An 18,138-nucleotide genomic window follows, 5' to 3' on the forward strand; every position below is an offset into this window, starting at 1 on the left:
ACTGATCGGGCAGTAATTGTTCGGGTTAGATTTGTCCTGCTTTTTGTGTAGATCATACCTGGGCAATTTTGCACGTTGCCGGGTAGATGTGTTGCCTTTTCTTCTCTTACTCTTCTACTCTGTCCTTTCTGTGGCTCTGTGCCAATTATGGCAATCAGTGAATTTGTCCTTCTTTCTATGTTATCTATGCCCCAATGCTTAGAGTTGGCAGGTAACAAATGGTACCACCACAAGTTTCAACTGGTTTCGATACCGCCTGGACTTCTTGCTTACAAATATGCATTTCAGGCTCTGAGCCTGCCTGAGTCTTAGCTTGTCCATTTTACCCGCTAGGCTTTGCGAGTTTCCCTGTACCTAGTTGGAAGTGGCCATCCCAGATGGCTACAGATGCCAGTATTATAGCTGTACTGGAACATCTTTGCCAGGGGCATGGCAAGTTCTGGTGCACAAGTCTCCAGTACTATTGCCAGAATACTGTTAGGTCCCATAATCTTTGCAGTATCCAGTGCCTTCGGCCTTCTCTTGATATCACGTGGAGTGAATCGAATTAGTGAAGACTGGCGTCTGTGATGATGGAGAAATGGTGGTGTAGTGGTAATATCACTGGACTAGTAATCAAACAGACCAGGGTAATGCTCTGGGGACCTGGGTTCAAATCCCACCATGGCAGATGGTGAAATTTGAATTAAATAAAATTCTGGGATTAAATGTCTAACTGTGAAATCACTGTCAATTGCTGTAAAAACCCATCTAGTTCACTAATGTCCTTTAGGGAAGGAAATCTGCCGTCCTGGTCTGGCCTCCAAGTGACTCTAGACTCACAACAATGTGATTATGCCCGCTAAACAAGGGCAATTAGGGATGGTCAATAAATGCAGGCCTCGCCAGCGACACCCATAACCAGTGAATGAACAGAAAAAAAACTCTGGAGGAAGCCGAGATGGATCATCCGCTCGACACTTCTGGCTGAAGATTATTGCGAATGTTTCAGCCTTGTCTCTTGCACAGATGTGCTGGGCTCCTCCAGCATTGAAGATGGGGATATTTGTGGAGCCGCCTCCTCCAGTGAGTTGTTTAATTGTCGACCACCAGTGACGACTAGATGTGGCAGAAAAGCAGAGCTTAGATCTGATCCATTGGTTGTGGGATCACTTAGTTTTGTCTATCACTTGCTGCTTATGCCGTTTGGCAGACAAGTTGTCCTGTGTTGTAGCGTTACCAGGTTGGCATCTAATTTTTCGGTATGCCTGATGTTGCTCCTGGCATGCCCTCCTGCCCTCTTCTTTGAACCAGGGTTGAATCCCCTGGCTTGGTGGTAATGGTAGAGTGGGGGATATGCCGGGCCATGAGGTTGCATATTGTGGTTGAATACAATTCTGCTGCTGCTGATGGCCCACGGCGCCTCATTCATGCCCAGTCTTGAGTTGCTGGATCTGATCCGAATCTATGCCATTTAGCACGGTGCCACACAACTCAATGGACGGTATCCTCAATGTCAAGATGGGATTTCATCTCCACAAGAACTGTGTGGTGGACACTCCTACCAATACTGTCATGGTCAGGTGTATCTGGAGCAGACAGGTTGGTCTGTGGTCAAGTATGTTTTTCCCTTTTGTTGATTGCCTCACCAGACCCATTCTAACAGTTATATAATTTAGGACCTGGTCAGCTCGGTCAGTAGTGGTGCTACTGAGCCACTCTTGGTGATGGACATTGAAGTCACCTACGCAGAGTAGATTCTGTGCCTTTGCCACCCGCAGTGCTTCCTCCGTGTTGAATTTGGAGAAGTACTGGATTTTCAGCTGAAGCTGGACAGCACGTGGTAATCAGCAGGAGGTTTCTTTGCTCATGTTTGACCTGGGGTCCTGAGACTTCATTGGGTCCAGAGTCGATGTTCAGGACTCCCAGGGCAAGTGGCCCCTGACAGTACACCACTGGGTCACCACCGCTGCGCCGCCACCTCTGCTGGGGCTGCCCTGCCAGTGGGACAGGACATACCTCGGGATGGTGTCTGGGATGTTAGCTGTACAGTATGATTCGGTCAGGCTGTTTCTTAACTAGTCTGTGAGACAGGTCTCCGAATTTTGACAGAAGCCCCCAGATGTTAGTGAGGAGGACTTTGCAAGGTTGACAGTGTTGAGTTTGCCATTGTGGTTTCAAAGTGCCGAGGTCAATGCAAGATTGTCCGTCCACTTTCTTTCCTTGTGCCTAAAGGACAACTGAATGGCTTGCTGGGCCAGTTCAGAGGGTATTTTAAGAGTAAACCACATTGCTGTGGATCTGAAGTCACATGTAGGCCAGACCAGGTGAGGGTGGCAGATTTCTTTCCCTAAAGGACATTAGTTTGCATAGTTCATTGGATGGGTCAAGATTTGGGTAGGTGAGCAATCATTTTCACATTTCTTTCCCTCCATGTTCACACAATCACAGTGCCCACAGTCCAAGCTGCTAGGAAGTTAAATAGCAAGATTCACCAGAAGCAGCAGGGGATAAAACACAATCAGCAAAGCTTTACCATTAACCACAGTTAAGAGTCAACAAAGCTATATTGGCACAATATGAATATAAAGTGCATGTTATTTTCACTGTTTTATATAACACAACCTTTTCCTGAGAACATGCACTCCAGTTTCAGAGTTTTGATGACTTTCTAAATTCCTCAGGCTTCACCTCATTGGTGTTTGGCAGCTCAAGACCCACTTAATTATGTAACTGCCTTTTAATTTCAGAACATGGATCATAACATCTGAGTGGGTGGAATATTTGCTGTGAAATTGTGACCTATACTTTTCAACTCTAGCACATAAACACCAGAATGAACACAGGAGATTTTGAATATTGAACCTTCCTCCACTGTCTGTGACTCTTGGCAAAGCAAATAATTGCTCTCCAGCTCTCTTCGAGGGCATTTTCTGATCTTCAATGCACATGATCTCCTGAAAGTTCGAGTGACTGGTCAAGGAAAACCAATCAAGGAACGATACTTTATGGGCAGATTCTCAAAATTGCAAATGTTCCGGCCAGGAGGCGAGGCCCAAACTTGGCCTTTGAATTGTTTTTCATTTCTGCAGGCCTGCCAGAATGTTCCTCGACCATTTCCGTTGGTCATTAGCAGACAGTTATTGGTGCCTGTGATTGAAACACAGAATCAAAGATAGGTAGTTTTTTTCCAATTCTACATTTCTGATTATTCAGTGGTCTATTGAAGAGTGATGTGCCAGCTGTCTAATTGCAATAGCGGATTCCAGTTCTGCTTCGTGCTCGACGACGGATGAGTAGGTATTTCTTCCCTTTTGGGACAGCAGTATTCTGCATTTTCTGTCTGCACGTATATTATATACCATAAATAAAAAGACAAAAATAGATGATAATATGTATTTCTTTACGTATATTTAGAGAGAGATCTCAAGCTCAAAGTGCCGAGATCTCAAGATCTCTCTAGCCCTCACATAATATCAAGGTGGGAGATTGCTGCTCACCCTGAACCCACAGGCTGTACACATCTGAAGTGGAAGCCACCTCTCTAAGAATGAGAAGGCAACATTTCAAGACAATGCATTGTTAAATGGATCCCAAGCCAGGTGACGAAGTACAAGGCTAGACACAAATCCTTTCCTTGATTGTAGATTTATTCACAGAATGCAGCGTTACTTATCGCTCTTCCTACTGACCAACAACCTGTGCCCCAGAAGTCTTGTTTCATGCTCTTTTAAGAGATTGTAAACAAATTAACAACCCTATTAAAGAGGCACTACTATGTTATTGCAACAAGAAACAACATTTTAAAGAAAGTTTGTCAAATTAAAATAATATTACCGGGGGTAGGTAGCACGGTGGTGCAATGGTTAGCACTGCTGCCTCACGGCACTGAGGACTTGGGTTCGATCCCGGCCCCAGGTCACTGTCTGTGAGGAGTTTGCTAAATTGCAACTTAATTGGAAATGTTTTTTAAAAACATTACCGCCAGTGATAACGCACCCCAGCCACCTCATATCACCTCCCCCAACCCACCTCCTCTACCCTACCAAGTGCCCACAGGTCGAGGAAGGCCTCAAGTGTACCAGTGAACACAGTGTGCACCCACTCCAGAGACACCTGTGCCCTAACCACAGAAGAAGGGCACGAGGTCAAGATGAATGACCCACTCAACCACCTCCTGCTGCAACCTGTTTATGGTCACCTTGGCCAGACCCAGGAAAAGGCCAACAAGGATGTCCTTCAATCTGCCTGAGCCCTCTCTGCACCAGGTGCCCAAAGATCAGGAGGGTAGAGCTGAAGTGCAAACAAATCATGAGTCCCAGCCCCCTCAAATGGTGGTTTATATTATGATCCTGGAGCAGATCCCCCAAGTTTATGCTACGACACTGCTAGAGACCAGAGTCTTTCTGTTTAAAGTAGACAAAGTTTGAGATCTCATGGACTCACAAGGTGAACAAAGCCACAGGATTCCATGGGGTGAAATTATACGGCCCCTCCTGTCGGTAGGATCTTCCGGTCCCACCGAAGCAGTTGAACAGTATGTCGCATTTTCCATCCCAGCCGCTTCCTCCCTTACATTCTAGCATTCAGGATTTGTATGAGGTAACTGTGAATTAGCAGGCATGTTGTGCTCTAACGCCCACACCATGGGCGCAATTCAGCAGACTTGAGTTAAAGCAGCGCCAAGAAAGACCCCGCTATTCACCGGAATTTTGCTCTTTTTTTTCTCTTGCCGAGGAGCTCTCCATTGAGGCTGCAACTTAAATAATTTTCTGCACTGCATTGGTGAGCTGAGTTACTCACAGATCCTGGCACCATTTTTAAAAGCAGCCCTGATCTTTTGACCACCCTCAGTGCCCCCACCATGGCCTCAGGACCCTACCCCTCCCGCCACTTTACCCAACTTACCTCTTCCAGGGCCCTTGAGCCCCCCCTCACCCCATCTCTTATGGGCAAGTCCCCCTTGGCCTGACCACTGGCAAGGGCAACCTGGCACCTTAGCACAGCCAGCCTGGCACCCTGACAGTGCCCCTGTCAAGGTGTCTGGGTGACAGTGCCAAGGTGCATGGGTGGCAGTGCCAAGGTGCCCAGATGCCAGAGGGAGTGCCAGGGTGCCATCTTTCCCTGTTCCCGGCCACCCAGGTCCCCAATGGCCTGGGAGATGCCCCCAGTGCCATTATGACTGGCCCACGCTTGTGTGGACCAGTACTAAACAGCGCCCTAGCGAGGTCTTCCAGGTATGGCCGTTGAGTCCTGGGCTGTTTAGCACAGGGCTAAATCGCTGGCTTTGAAAGCAGACCAAGGCAGACCAGCAGCATGGTTCAATTCCCGTAACAGCCTCCCCGAACAGGTGCCGGAATGTGACGACTAGGGGCTTTTCACAGTAACTTCATTTGGAGCCAACTTGTGACAATGAGTGATGTTCATTTTCATTTCATTTTCACCAGGTAAATCAGCCGAACATATATTTAAATGAGTCCAATCACCCAGTGAGAAAGAGATCCAGATTGCAATGCCTCGTGAAATTCAATGGAATCTTGTGAGACGCTTCAAGCATCATGAATCTCGTGAGATTCAATAGTCTCAACCCGACACCAAGTCAGGCGCAATAAGATCGCTGAATCGTGCACTATATATTAAATAGCAGATGCAACCAAGACAGATCCCATGAGTTTCTCAGTAACCCATCCAGACATCAGTGTCTACTGGAAATTACATAATCTCATTAAAACCTGTTTCCTTTATGAGGGATTCCAAACTTTAAACTTTTGAAAATCATGGGTGGGATTTTCCTCCCCTCCGGGATATGTTTTGCATCGACCCAGGACTACAATCTTTGGGCCATATAAATGTATTTCTTCTATGGCAGCTCGTAGATGGCAGCAACGGGCATTGATATAGTCTGCACACATGTAAGATGTTAGAGCAGCATACAAATGCTGATGCTTTGTCACAATTGTCATTACAAATCTAGCATGACCCTAAAGAACATTTGGCCAGGCGGACAATCCCCGCGACCGGCGCGGTTGGCACCGCAGATCGGAGAATTGGCACAATTGGCGCTGGCGTGGTTGGTGTAGCGCCGGTCGGGGTTTGCTCTATGCGGCCCCCCCCCCGCCGATTCTCCGTCCGGGATGTGCCGAGCGGCCGTCGTAAAAAACCTGAGTCCCGCCGGCGCCATTTACACCTGCTCTCAGCCGGCGGGACCGCGGCGTGGAAGGGTCTGGGGGCGGCCTATGAGGGGGAGGGGGAGTCCGACCCCAGAGGGGGCCTCCGATGTGGCCTTGCCCGCGATCGGGGCCTACCGATTGGTGGGCCGGCCTCTCTGGCTGGGGGCCTCCTTTTGTCCGCTCCGGCCCCTGTAGCCCTGCGCCATGTTGCGTCGGGGCTGGCAGGGAGAAGGGGGCCACTGCGCATGTGCACATTGGCGCCGGTGCCACTGCACATGCGCGGATCCCAAGGCGCTCAGTTCACGCCAGGATCAGCAGCTGGAGCGGCGTGGATTGCTCCAGTGCCGTGCTGGCCTCTGTCGGGGCCAGAATGTTGATCCTGAGGCCGTGTTAACGCCGTCGAGAAACGCAACAGCATTTCCAACGGCACAACACTTAGCCTCAGGATCACAGAATCCCGCCCCTTGTATTCCTCGCTTATGGATATTGGACCTGTGACTTCAAGTTCAAAGATATACAAGAACTGATCCAGTAATGAAGAAGGTGATGGACTTGGTCCAAAAAGGAATGCTGTCAGACATTCATCTTTGGGAATGGCCAACCCAGCCATGACAGAAAATACACATTGATTCTACACATTGACTGGCGGGTCATATGTTCTTAGTGATTGTGAACGTACATTCAATGGCCAGAAGTTACTATAATGAAGTCAACGACAGGTGAGCAGCCTATTAAGAAGCTAAATAAAGTATTCGCAAGATTTGGAACACCTGAGTAGATTGTCAGTGATCATAAAACACAATGTACTTCGAAGGAGTTTGGGGACTACTTTCACACCATATCAAGTCAATTTCATATCATCCAGCAATGAATAGATTGGCTGAACATTTTGCATAATCATTAAAGCGTTGTTTCACAGCCTTGAAGGACCAGGGAATATTATCAAGAGTAAATACATTTATAATATCTTATCAGAACGCGGAAATGCTACCACGCAAAGTTAACCGCAATAAGGGTCAGCACGGTGGTGCAGTGGTTAGCACTGCTGCCTCATGGCATGAGGATCGAGCTTCGATCGCGGCTCCAGGTCATTGTCGGTGTGGAGTTTGCACATTATCCCTGTGTCTGCGTGGGTCCACCCCCACAATCCAAAAAGGATGTGCAGGGTAAGTGGATTGACCGCGCTAAATTGCCTCTTACTTGGAAAAAAAGAGTTGGGAACTCTAAAATTATTTTAAAAGTTAACCGTACTGCTGTTGTTCAAGAGGAAACCGCGGGGGGGGGGGGGGGGGAGGGTGAACAGCCAGCTGTCGTGGTGCACATAGGCGCCAACGATATAGGTAAAAAACGGGACGAGGTCCTACAAGCTGAATTTAGGGAGTTAGGAGTTAAACTAAAATGTAGGACCTCAAAGGTAGTAATCTCAGGATTGCTACCAGTGCCACGGGCTAGTCAGAGTAGGAATGTCAGGATAGATAGGATGAATGCGTGGCTCGAGAGATGGTTCAAGAGGGAGGGATTCAAATTCCTGGGACATTGGAACCGGTTCTGGGGGAGGTGGGACCAGTACAAGCCGGATGGTCTGCACCTGGGCAGGACTGGAACCGATGTCCTAGGGAGGGTATTTGCTAGAGCTGTTGGGGAGAGTTTAAACTAATGTGGCAGGGGGATGGGAACCGATGCAGGAAGTTGGAAGGTAGTAAAACAGGGACAGAAACAAAAGGCAGTAAGGGGGAAAGTGTAAGGCAGAGAAGCCATAGTCAAAAATCAAAAAGGGAGACAGTACAAGGTACACTGACTGAAGGGAGCTCAGTGAATAGGACCAGGAATACTAAAAAGAATAAAACGGGAAGTGAAAACATTAATGGTAAGCGACACGGCAGGTTGTTACATGAAGATATGGGTTCAACGACAAGGAAAATTAGGAGAAAGGTTAAGAGGAAATATAACTTAGGAGAGGTTACTGATCGAGGTGTTAAGATTCAGAACAGAGGTAAAAAAGCCAACATAAGTGTACTTTACCTGAATGCTCGTAGTATTCGGAATAAGGTAAATGAGTTGATGGCGCAAATCATCGTGAATGACTATGATTTAGTGGCCATTACTGAAACATGGTTAAAGGATGGTCCCGACTGGGAGTTAAATATCCGAGGGTATCAAACTATTCGGTGGGACAGAGTGGATGGTAAGGGAGGTGGTGTAGCTCTGTTATTTAAGGATGACATCCGGGCAACAGTAAGGGATGACATAGGTGCTATGGAGGATAAGGTTGAATCTATTTGGGTGGAAATCAGGAACAGTCAGGTGAAAAAGTCACTTATAGGAGTAGTCTATACGCCACCAAATAGTAACATTATGGTGGGGCAGGCAATAAACAAAGAAATAACTGATGCATGTAGAAATGGTACAGCAGTTATCATGGGGGATTTTAATCTACATGTCGATTGGTTTAACCAGGTCGGTCAAGGCAGCCTTGAGGAGGAGCTTATAGAATGTATCCGCGATAGTTTCCTAGAACAGTATGTAATGGAACCTACGAGGGAACAAGCAGTCCTAGATCTGGTCCTGTGTAATGAGACAGGATTGATTCAGGATCTCATAGTTAGGGATCCTCTCGGAAGGAGCGATCACAATATGGTGGAATTTAAAATACAGATGGCGTGTGAGAAGGTAAAATCAAGCACTAGTGTTTTGTGCTTAAACAAAGGAGATTACAATGGGATGAGAGAAGAACTAGCTAAGGTAGACTGGGAGCAAAGACTTTATGGTGAAACAGTTGAGGACCAGTGGAGAACCTTCCAAGTGATTTTTCACAGTGCTCAGCAAAGGTTTATACCAACAAAAAGGAAGAACGGTAAAAAGAGGGAAAATCGACCGTGGATATCTAAGGAAATAAGGGAGAGTATCAAATTGAAGGAAAAAACATACAAAGTAGCAAAGATCAGTGGGAGGCTAGAGGACTGGGAAATCTTTAGGGGGCAACAGAAAGCGACTAAAAAAGCTATAAAGAAGAGTAAGATAGATTATGAGAGTAAACTTGCTCAGAATATAAAAACAGATAGTAAAAGTTTCTACAAATATATAAAACAAAAAAGAGTGGCTAAGGTAAATATTGGTCCTTTAGAGGATGAGAAGGGAGATTTAATAATGGGAGATGAGGAAATGGCTGAGGAACTGAACAGGTTTTTTGGGTCGGTCTTCACAGTGGAAGACACAAATAACATGCCAGTGACTGATGGAAATGAGCTATGACAGGTGAGGACCTTGAGAGGATTGTTATCACCAAGGAGGTAGTGATGGGCAAGCTAATGGGGCTAAAGGTAGACAAGTCTCCTGGACCTGATGGAATGCATCCAAGAGTGCTAAAAGAGATGGCTAGGGAAATTGCAAATGCACTAGTGATAATTTACCAAAATTCACTCGGCTCTGGGGTGGTCCCGGCGGATTGGAAATTAGCAAACGTGACACCACTGTTTAAAAAAGGAGGTAGGCAGAAAGCGGGTAATTATAGGCCAGTGAGCTTAACTTCGGTAGTAGGGAAGATGCTGGAATCTATCATCAAGGAAGAAATGGCGAGGCATCTGGATGGAAATTGTCCCATTGGGCAGACACAGCATGGGTTCATAAAGGGCAGGTCATGCCGAAGTAATTTAGTGGAATTTTTTGAGGACATTAACAGTGCGGTAGATAACGGGGAGCCAATGGATGTGGTATATCTGGTTTTCCAGGAAGCCTTTGACAAGGTGCCACACAAAAGGTTACTGCATAAGATAAAGATGCATGGCATTAAGGGGAAAGTAGTAGCATGGATAGAGGATTGGTTAATTAATAGAAAGCAAAGAGTGGGGATTAATGGGTGTTTCTCTGGTTGGCAATCAGTAGCTAGTGGTGTCCCTCAGGGATCAGTGTTGGGCCCACAACTGTTCACAATTTACATAGATGATTTGGAGTTGGGGACCAAGGGCAATGTGTCCAAGTTTGAAGATGACACTAAGATAAGTGGTAAAGCAAAAAGTGCAGAGGATACTGGAAGTCTGCAGAGGGATTTGGATAGGCTAAGTGAATGGGCTAGGGTCTGGCAGATGGAATACAACGTTGGCAAATGTGAAATTATCCATTTTGGTCGGAATAACAACAAAAGGGATTATTATTTAAATGATAAAATATTAAAACATGCTGATGTGCAGAGAGACCTGGGTGTGCTAGTGCATGAGTCGCAAAAAGTTGGTTTACAGGTGCAACAGGTGATTAAGAAGGCAAATGGAATTTTGTCCTTCATTGCTAGAGGGATGGAGTTTAAGACTCGGGAGGTTATGCTGCAATTCTATAAGGTGATAGTAAGGCCACACCTGGAGTATTGTGTTCAGTTTTGGTCTCCTTACTTGAGAAAGGACGTACTGGCACTGGAGGGTGTGCAGAGGAGATTCACTAGGTTAATCCCAGAGCTGAAGGGGTTGGATTACGAGGAGAGGTTGAGTAGACTGGGACTGTACTCGTTGGAATTTAGAATGATGAGGGGGGATCTTATAGAAACATATAAAATTATGGAGGGAATAGATAGGATAGATGCGGGCAGGTTGTTTCCACTGGCGGGTGAAAGCAGAACTAGGGGGCATAGCCTCAAAATAAGGGGAAGTAGATTTAGGACTGAGTTTAGGAGGAACTTCTTCACCCAAAGGGTTGTGAATCTATGGAATTCCTTGCCCAGTGAAGCAGTAGAGACTCCTTCATTAAATGTTTTTAAGATAAAGATAGATAGTTTTTTGAAGAATAAAGGGCTTAAGGGTTATGGTGTTCAGGCCGGAAAGTGGAGCTGAGTCCACAAACGATCAGCCATGATCTCATTGAATGGTGGAGCAGCCTCGAGGGGCCAGATGGCCTACTCCTGCTCCTAGTTCTTATGTTCTTATGAACACAGTTTGATTTGGTAATTCCGCCTGATACTCAAGAGATTGTCAAATGACTGCAACAAACAAAAATTGCTCGGAGGGAGAAAATCTCTAAAAGATTAGTATTCAGCCAGGGAGAAAGAGAGTTACACCACTAACGAGAAATGGGTACCAGCAATGATCCTAACACAGACATATATCGTACACCGTACAGATTGATGATGGAAGAGATTGGCGACGTCATGCTGATCAGTTACTTGCTGCATGAAACTTCTCAAGGTGTTCTAACTTTAGCACATCTGGAGAGCTATACTTTGGAACAGAGATCAGAGACAGCGATGAGTTTCTGTGTCTGAGGACTTTTCAAAGCCTATAGTGACAGATACCAAAATAACTACTCAAGAAGTACCATCTACTGAAAGGAATGAGAATCTTCTGAAATGGCCGAGTTCAAGAACACCAAATTCTACCAAAAAGGAATGGTCGTCCACCACAGATATTGGGCGGGGTTCTCCCCTACCCGGCGGGGCGGGGGGTCCCGGCGAGATGGAGTGGCGGGAACCACTCAGGCGTCGGGCCGCTCCAAAGGGGCGGGTTTCTCCGCACCTTTAGGGGCTTTGAGGGGCTAGGCCCGCGTTGGAGTGGTTTCCGCTCCACCAGCTGGCGTGGAAGGCCTTTAGCGCCACGCCAGTCGGGGGCGAAAGTACTCTGCCGGCCGTGCTATTCCGCGCATGCGCGGGAGCGTCAGCAGCTGTCATCCCCGAGCATGCGCGGGAGGGGTGTCTCTTCCGCCTCAGCCATGGTGAAGGCTGTGGCCGAGGCGGAGGGAAAAGAGTGCCCCAACGGCACAGGCCCGCCCGCCGCTCGGTGGGCCCCGGTCGCGAGCCAGGCCACCGTGAGGACACCCCCCAGGGCCAGATCGCCCCGCGCCCCCCACCCCCAGGACACCGGAGCCCGCCCGCGCCGCCAGGTCCCGCCGGTAAGAGAGGTGGTTTGATTCTCGCCGGCGGGACAGGCATTCCAGCAGCGGGACTTAAGCCCATCGCGGGCCGGAGAATCGCCGGTGGGGGCCGCCGACTGGCGCGGCGTGATTCCCGCCCCCGCCGAATATCCGGTGCCGGAGAATTTGGCAACGGGCGGGGGTGGGATTCACGCCAGTACCCGCGATTCTCCGACCCGGCGGGGGGTCGGAGTACCCCGCCCATTATCTTATTAAATTGTATGTATGTATAGAAATAACATATCAGGGGATCGGTTGTATAAATATTAATTGTTGATGTTGCGCTAATGACATAAAGAGGGAGGACTTTTACATATCTGGGAATACATTCTTGCTGGTTCTGTGAGATGTGATGTGTAGTGACATTAGCACAGTGTTCGCGTGCGCTTTGAGCAGATCACCATCTTGAGTGTATTGAGCTTTAATAAACCTCTCATCGTGTTTTACAAGAATCCAGATTCTGGGCACCTCCGCGGCATCAAAGAAATATAACACCTTCCATAATGTCACTTAACAGCGCCAGCAACTAAGGCCTGCCCGTGTCGCTCTGTGATAACATCACCAGGCCTGCGTACAGTGACATCATCAAACCTGCGCAGACCCAAAATCGACAAATGGAATCTGTGCGTTGATAACATCACAGTGCACGAACATGATGATGCCACTAAAGCCAAGAACAAAAGGGAAGATCTGTGATGGTTAATCTCTCCTGCCCTCCATGCTCAGAAAATATTTCATGATACAAAAACCAAAGAGAGTGGTAATGGTTGTAGTTAAGACGCAAAGGTTCAGATGAGGTGTGAATAAGCTGTTGAGTTCAATATTCAGTCCAGAAGGCTGTAGGGTGCTGAGATGAGACGTGAAGCTAGTATTGACCTCGAGCTTGTATTGACCTTCATTAGAACACTGTAACAGGCCAAGTCAAAGGTCAGAGTGCGAACGATGTGGAAAATTAAAGTGACAAGCAGCAAGTAGCTCCAGGTCATGCTGCAGACTGAAGGAGGTGCCCTGCAAAGCGAGCGCCCAGTCTACATTTTGTTTTCCCAATGTAGAATAAACCACATTGTGGATAGCGAATATATTAATTGAAAGAAGTACAAATAAATCAATGTTTCACAAAGAAGTAGTGTTTGGGGTCTTGGATAGTGAGAGGGAGGTGGTGAAAGAACAGGTGTGGCATCTCCTGTGCTTGCTTAGAAAGGTGTTGTAGGGATGGGAGAAGGTGATGGGGTGACTGAGGAGTGGACCAGGGATGATCCTGGGATATTTTGAGCCGTGGACTTTGGCTAAATAGAACTTCAAGCTGTGGGAGCCAAACTGGTGTCCCAATGCAGCTTCCCTGTTTTTGAATCTTTGGGATTGTGACTCCAATGTTGATCCAGTCTTTGAAATGAGGGAGGTGAGGGGGTGCCGGGTGGGGGTAGGTGAACACAAACAGACAGAGGGCTGCAGTATATATAACTTGCAAAATGTTTTGGGGCGAATGTTGGAGAGCAAACAGCTGTGGTAGCCTGCTTCATTCCAGGTTATGGCTGAAGTATTTCAGAGGAAATGCTGTGGGAAAGAGATCCCATTTCATGGAAACTGACATTAGTACTGCAACAGGGAGGAACTGTATGTTAGGACAGGTTCCACCTGATCCAGGTAGGAACCAGGATCTGCATAGAAAGATAAACAGGGTAATCACAAGGACATTAAACTCGTAAATAGGGGGGAGGCTCAGATGGGAAAGGTAGTGTAGATGTTGATATAGCCCTTTATGGCACCATTAACACTCCCTTTGTCTTGTGTCCATGGCATCTTTGTCAATGTCTCCTTTGCTGCACCCTATCCCTGACCTTCTTTTCTGCCCCACCTACTCCACCCACTTCTCCAACTATATAATCCATTACATTTCTACCGCTCTTCAGTTCTAATGAAGAGTCATACGGACTCAAAACATTAACTCCGCTTCTCTCTCCACAGATGCTGCCAGACCTGCTGAGTATTAATTTTAGCATAGGTAATAGTTTCAAAACAAACAAAAGGAAGAGAGTAGAGTGACAGTCAACAATTGTGTGTTAGGCACTGCAGTTATAGAGAAAAGTAAAAGGTTTAATGTATTAAACCAGGAGAGAGAAATAGGAAACGTGAGTAACATATTAAAGCAGAACAGGTGTGAGTGCCCATGTGTTCACCATGTGCACAGGGTTTAAGGAACAATTGGAATGAGTTGCAGGTGGGAATTCAGCTCTGAAGGTATGTTATGGCAGCAATGACTAAAACATGGCTGGAAAATGGTCAGGACTATGAGCTAAATATCCCAGATTATAAGGTCTACAGGAAAGATTAGGAAAATGGCAGACGAGGAGGAGAAAATTCAGTTTTTGAAGTTGATAAGAGAGGACATAACTTGAGGTAAGCATGCATTGGAGATGTTATGGGTTGAATTAGGAAATCTCAAAGAATTTAAGACTGTAGTGAAAGTTGCATTCAGACTCCAGGGAGAAGTTGTGCTGTGGTAGCTTTCCTAAATGCAGGAATCAGACAAGCACATAGTAAAGACAGCGTGCATTTTAACTTTCATACTGATTGGGTTAAACAGAATCGCAAATGCCAGAATTGCAGTGAATTTCCTGGGTGTGTCGGGGATAGTTTTCTGTGTAAACATGTCCGAGAGCAGACACGTGGATATGCCATATTAGATTTAGATATGAATGATTAAGTAGATTTAGTTAACTGCCTAATGGTGCATGAACATTTATCAAATAGCGATCATAATATGATGAAGTTCTTTTTTTAATATAAATTTAGAGTACCCAATTTTTTTTCCCAATTAGAGGGCAATTTAATGTGGCCAATCCACCTAGCCTGCGCATCTTTGGGATGTGGGGGTGAATCCCACGCAAACACGGGGAGAATGTGCAAACTTCACACGGACAGTGACCCGGGGCCAGGATCGAACCTGGCTCCTCAGCGTCATGAGATGGCAGTGCTAACCACTGCACCACTGTGCCACCCAATGATCAAGTTCAATGTAGTGCTTGAAAGGGAGGAATGTGAATCAACTCCTAAAATTCTAGGTTTAGGTAAGGCTGAATTCAATGAGATAAGACAGGGATAGTCCACAGTAAATTAGATTAGTCTGTTAATGGGTAAAATGGCAAAGAGCAGTGGGAAATGTTAAAAAAAAGAATTTAAAGTGATATAGACCTGATTGTACCCCTATAGGGCAAGACTTCTACTGGCCAAGAAAGGTACCATGGGCAAGTAAAAAGGTAAGAGACAACAAAAAACGAAAAGAAAAAACATACAAAAACACAAATTGTACCACAGGCCTTGATGCCTAGGAAATATACAAATAACAACAAAGATTGGCAAGCAAATAGTAAGAGCTTCAAGAAGGAAGCATGAAAGGGAACTTGAGAGAGATATTAAAATCAACACAAAAGGTTTTACAATTACATAAAGAAACAATATGCTGGTCAGAAGCAACGTGAGTGCCTTTAAACCTGATGTTATGGGCGAGGCGTTTTCAGAACCCCAAAATGTATCATGGAGTTCAACCAACCTCTCCCTTTAATGGATTTGTTGCTTTTCCTAGCACATGGCTTTTTCCCTAGGAGTGGGATTACAATTATGGACACGTGGGTTTTTAAACACAAAACACTGTTTATTCTATGAACTCAACTTAACATCTTAAATAAACATTGGATCTCTTAACACCCCTTACTTCAAAGATAACTCAGAAAATATTGCAACAGTAAATAATTCCTTAAAATGTTCCTTCAAACTTCCAAGAGACTTAACACCTTTAAACAGCATCACATCAGGTTAAAGGATATATATATTTTCTGTAGAATGGCAGAGATATATTAACTTGGTTGACTTCAGCTCCAGCACCTTGCTTTCTTCCTGCAGCTCTCTGGGAACACACAGACACACCCAAACTGCTTTCTCAAAGCTGACTTTCTCCCTTCAAGCAGATCACAGCGAACCAGAACTTCTCTCAAGCTGCTGTCTCAAACTGGCTTTCTACTTTTAAACTGCTCTCAGCAAAACCAGTCAGGCACCTTTTAGCTGCTCTCAGCAAAACCAGCCAGGCACTTTTTAACTGAAACTTCAAAATGGCTGAACTGAGCTGAGCTCCACCCACTCTATGGCATCACTGTTTTCTTAAAGGTACATTGCTTAAACATCCAGTTCTTAAAGGTACTCTCACATGACACCTCCCCCAAGAAAGAAAACCATCAACTTCATGATGGTTTCATTTTTCACTTTTGCACCATCCACTAAGAAATGCACACAGTAAATATACATTTTCATTTAAAGAAAACAACACACGCAAACAGGTATAATAATATAGTCAATTTTTCTTTGTTCTTCTTCCTCCAACCGAATGCCTTCTCAATTGATGACATTCGTGACAAAGCATCGGCTATCACATTTTCCCGTCCTGCCACATGTACTATTTTTAAATGAAATGGCTGTCACAATAAACTCCAGCGAAACAGCCTTGCATTGTTATTCCGGAATCGCTCCAAAAACGTCAAAGGGTTATGATCCGTATATATAACGGTGTCAGATGGATTGCTGGTCACATAAATGTGAAAATGTTGCAAAGCCAGCACCAAACTCAAAGTTTCCTTCTCAATCATCGAATACTTTTTTCTGGTGCGAATTCAATTTCTTTGAAAAATAACCAACAGGCCGCTCTAGCCCTTCGCCGTCGTCTTGTAGAAGCACCGCACCTACGCCCACATTGCTCGCATCAACAGCCACTTTGAAGGGTTTGGTATAATTTGGGATGACTAACACAGGAGCAGTGGTTAACACAGCCTTCAGGCCGTCAAATGCCTGTTGGCACTCCGCTGTCCAGTGAAATTTGTTACACTTCTTGAGAAAGTCCGTCAGTGGAGCGACCACACTGCTAAAATTTGGTACAAATCTCCGGTAAAATCCACTCATACCAAGAAATCGCATTTTTCCCTTTGTGTCGAGGGTATCGGAAACTCCCCAATAACTTTCGTTTTCACATCCCGTGGGACCAGTCGACCCTGCCCGATTGTATGGCCAAGGAAAGTGACTTGGGCTTTTCCAAATTCACTTTTGGCTAGGTTTATCACCAAACCCGCCTGCTGAAGTCAATCGAATAACTCCCTCAGACGTTTTAAATGTTCTTTCCATGTCTGGCTGGAAACTACCAGATTGTCGATGTATACTGCACAATTGAGTAATCCTGAAACAACTGTATTAGTTAACCGTTGAAATGTGGCTGGGGCGTTTTTCATGCCAAATGGCATAACTTTGAATTGGTATATACCATCTGGAGTCACAAAAGCTGAAATCTCCTTCGCCCTTTCCGATAAAGGTACCTGCCAGTAACCTTTCAGTAAATCCAATTTGGAAATAAAAGCGGATTGTCCCACTTTCTCAATGCAATCCTCCAAACGTGGGATAGGATAAGAGTCCGTTCTTGTAACTGCATTCACCTTTCGATAGTCCACACACAACCGTTGGGTACCGTCTGGTTTAGGTTCCGTCACTATGGGTGAGCTCCATTGGCTGCAACCCACTTCAATTATGCCATTCTTCAGCATACTCTCAATCTCTGTTAACCTGTGCCAATTTGAAACGATTAAGTCTATATGGATGTTGTTTGATAGGAACAGCATTTTCCACAACTACATCATGTATAGCCATTTTAGTACTTCCCAATTTATCTCTACAAACTTGCCCATGTGATATCAATAACTCTTTCAAGTCAGTTTGTTTTTCCTGTGGAAGGTAACTTAACAATTCATCCCAATTTTTAAGAACATCCTCATTTTCCAATTTAATTTGAGGTATGTCAAATTCACAGTCATCTGGATTTGGTTCGTCACTTTGAGTTAGAATCATTAAAACCTCCTTTTTCTCACCTTCCCTTTCAAAGTACCTTTTAAGCATATTCACATGACACACTCGGTGAGTCTTCCTTCTATCTGGTGTTTTTACTACATAATTCACCTCACTTAATTTCCTTTCAATCTGATACAGTCCACAAAACCTAGCTTTTAAAGGTTCACCTACCACTGGTAACAACACAAAAACTTTATCCCCACTGGCAAAACTACGAACT

Source organism: Scyliorhinus torazame, chromosome 2 (assembly GCF_047496885.1).
Source record: "Scyliorhinus torazame isolate Kashiwa2021f chromosome 2, sScyTor2.1, whole genome shotgun sequence".
In the NCBI taxonomy this organism is placed as follows: Eukaryota; Metazoa; Chordata; class Chondrichthyes; order Carcharhiniformes; family Scyliorhinidae; genus Scyliorhinus; species Scyliorhinus torazame.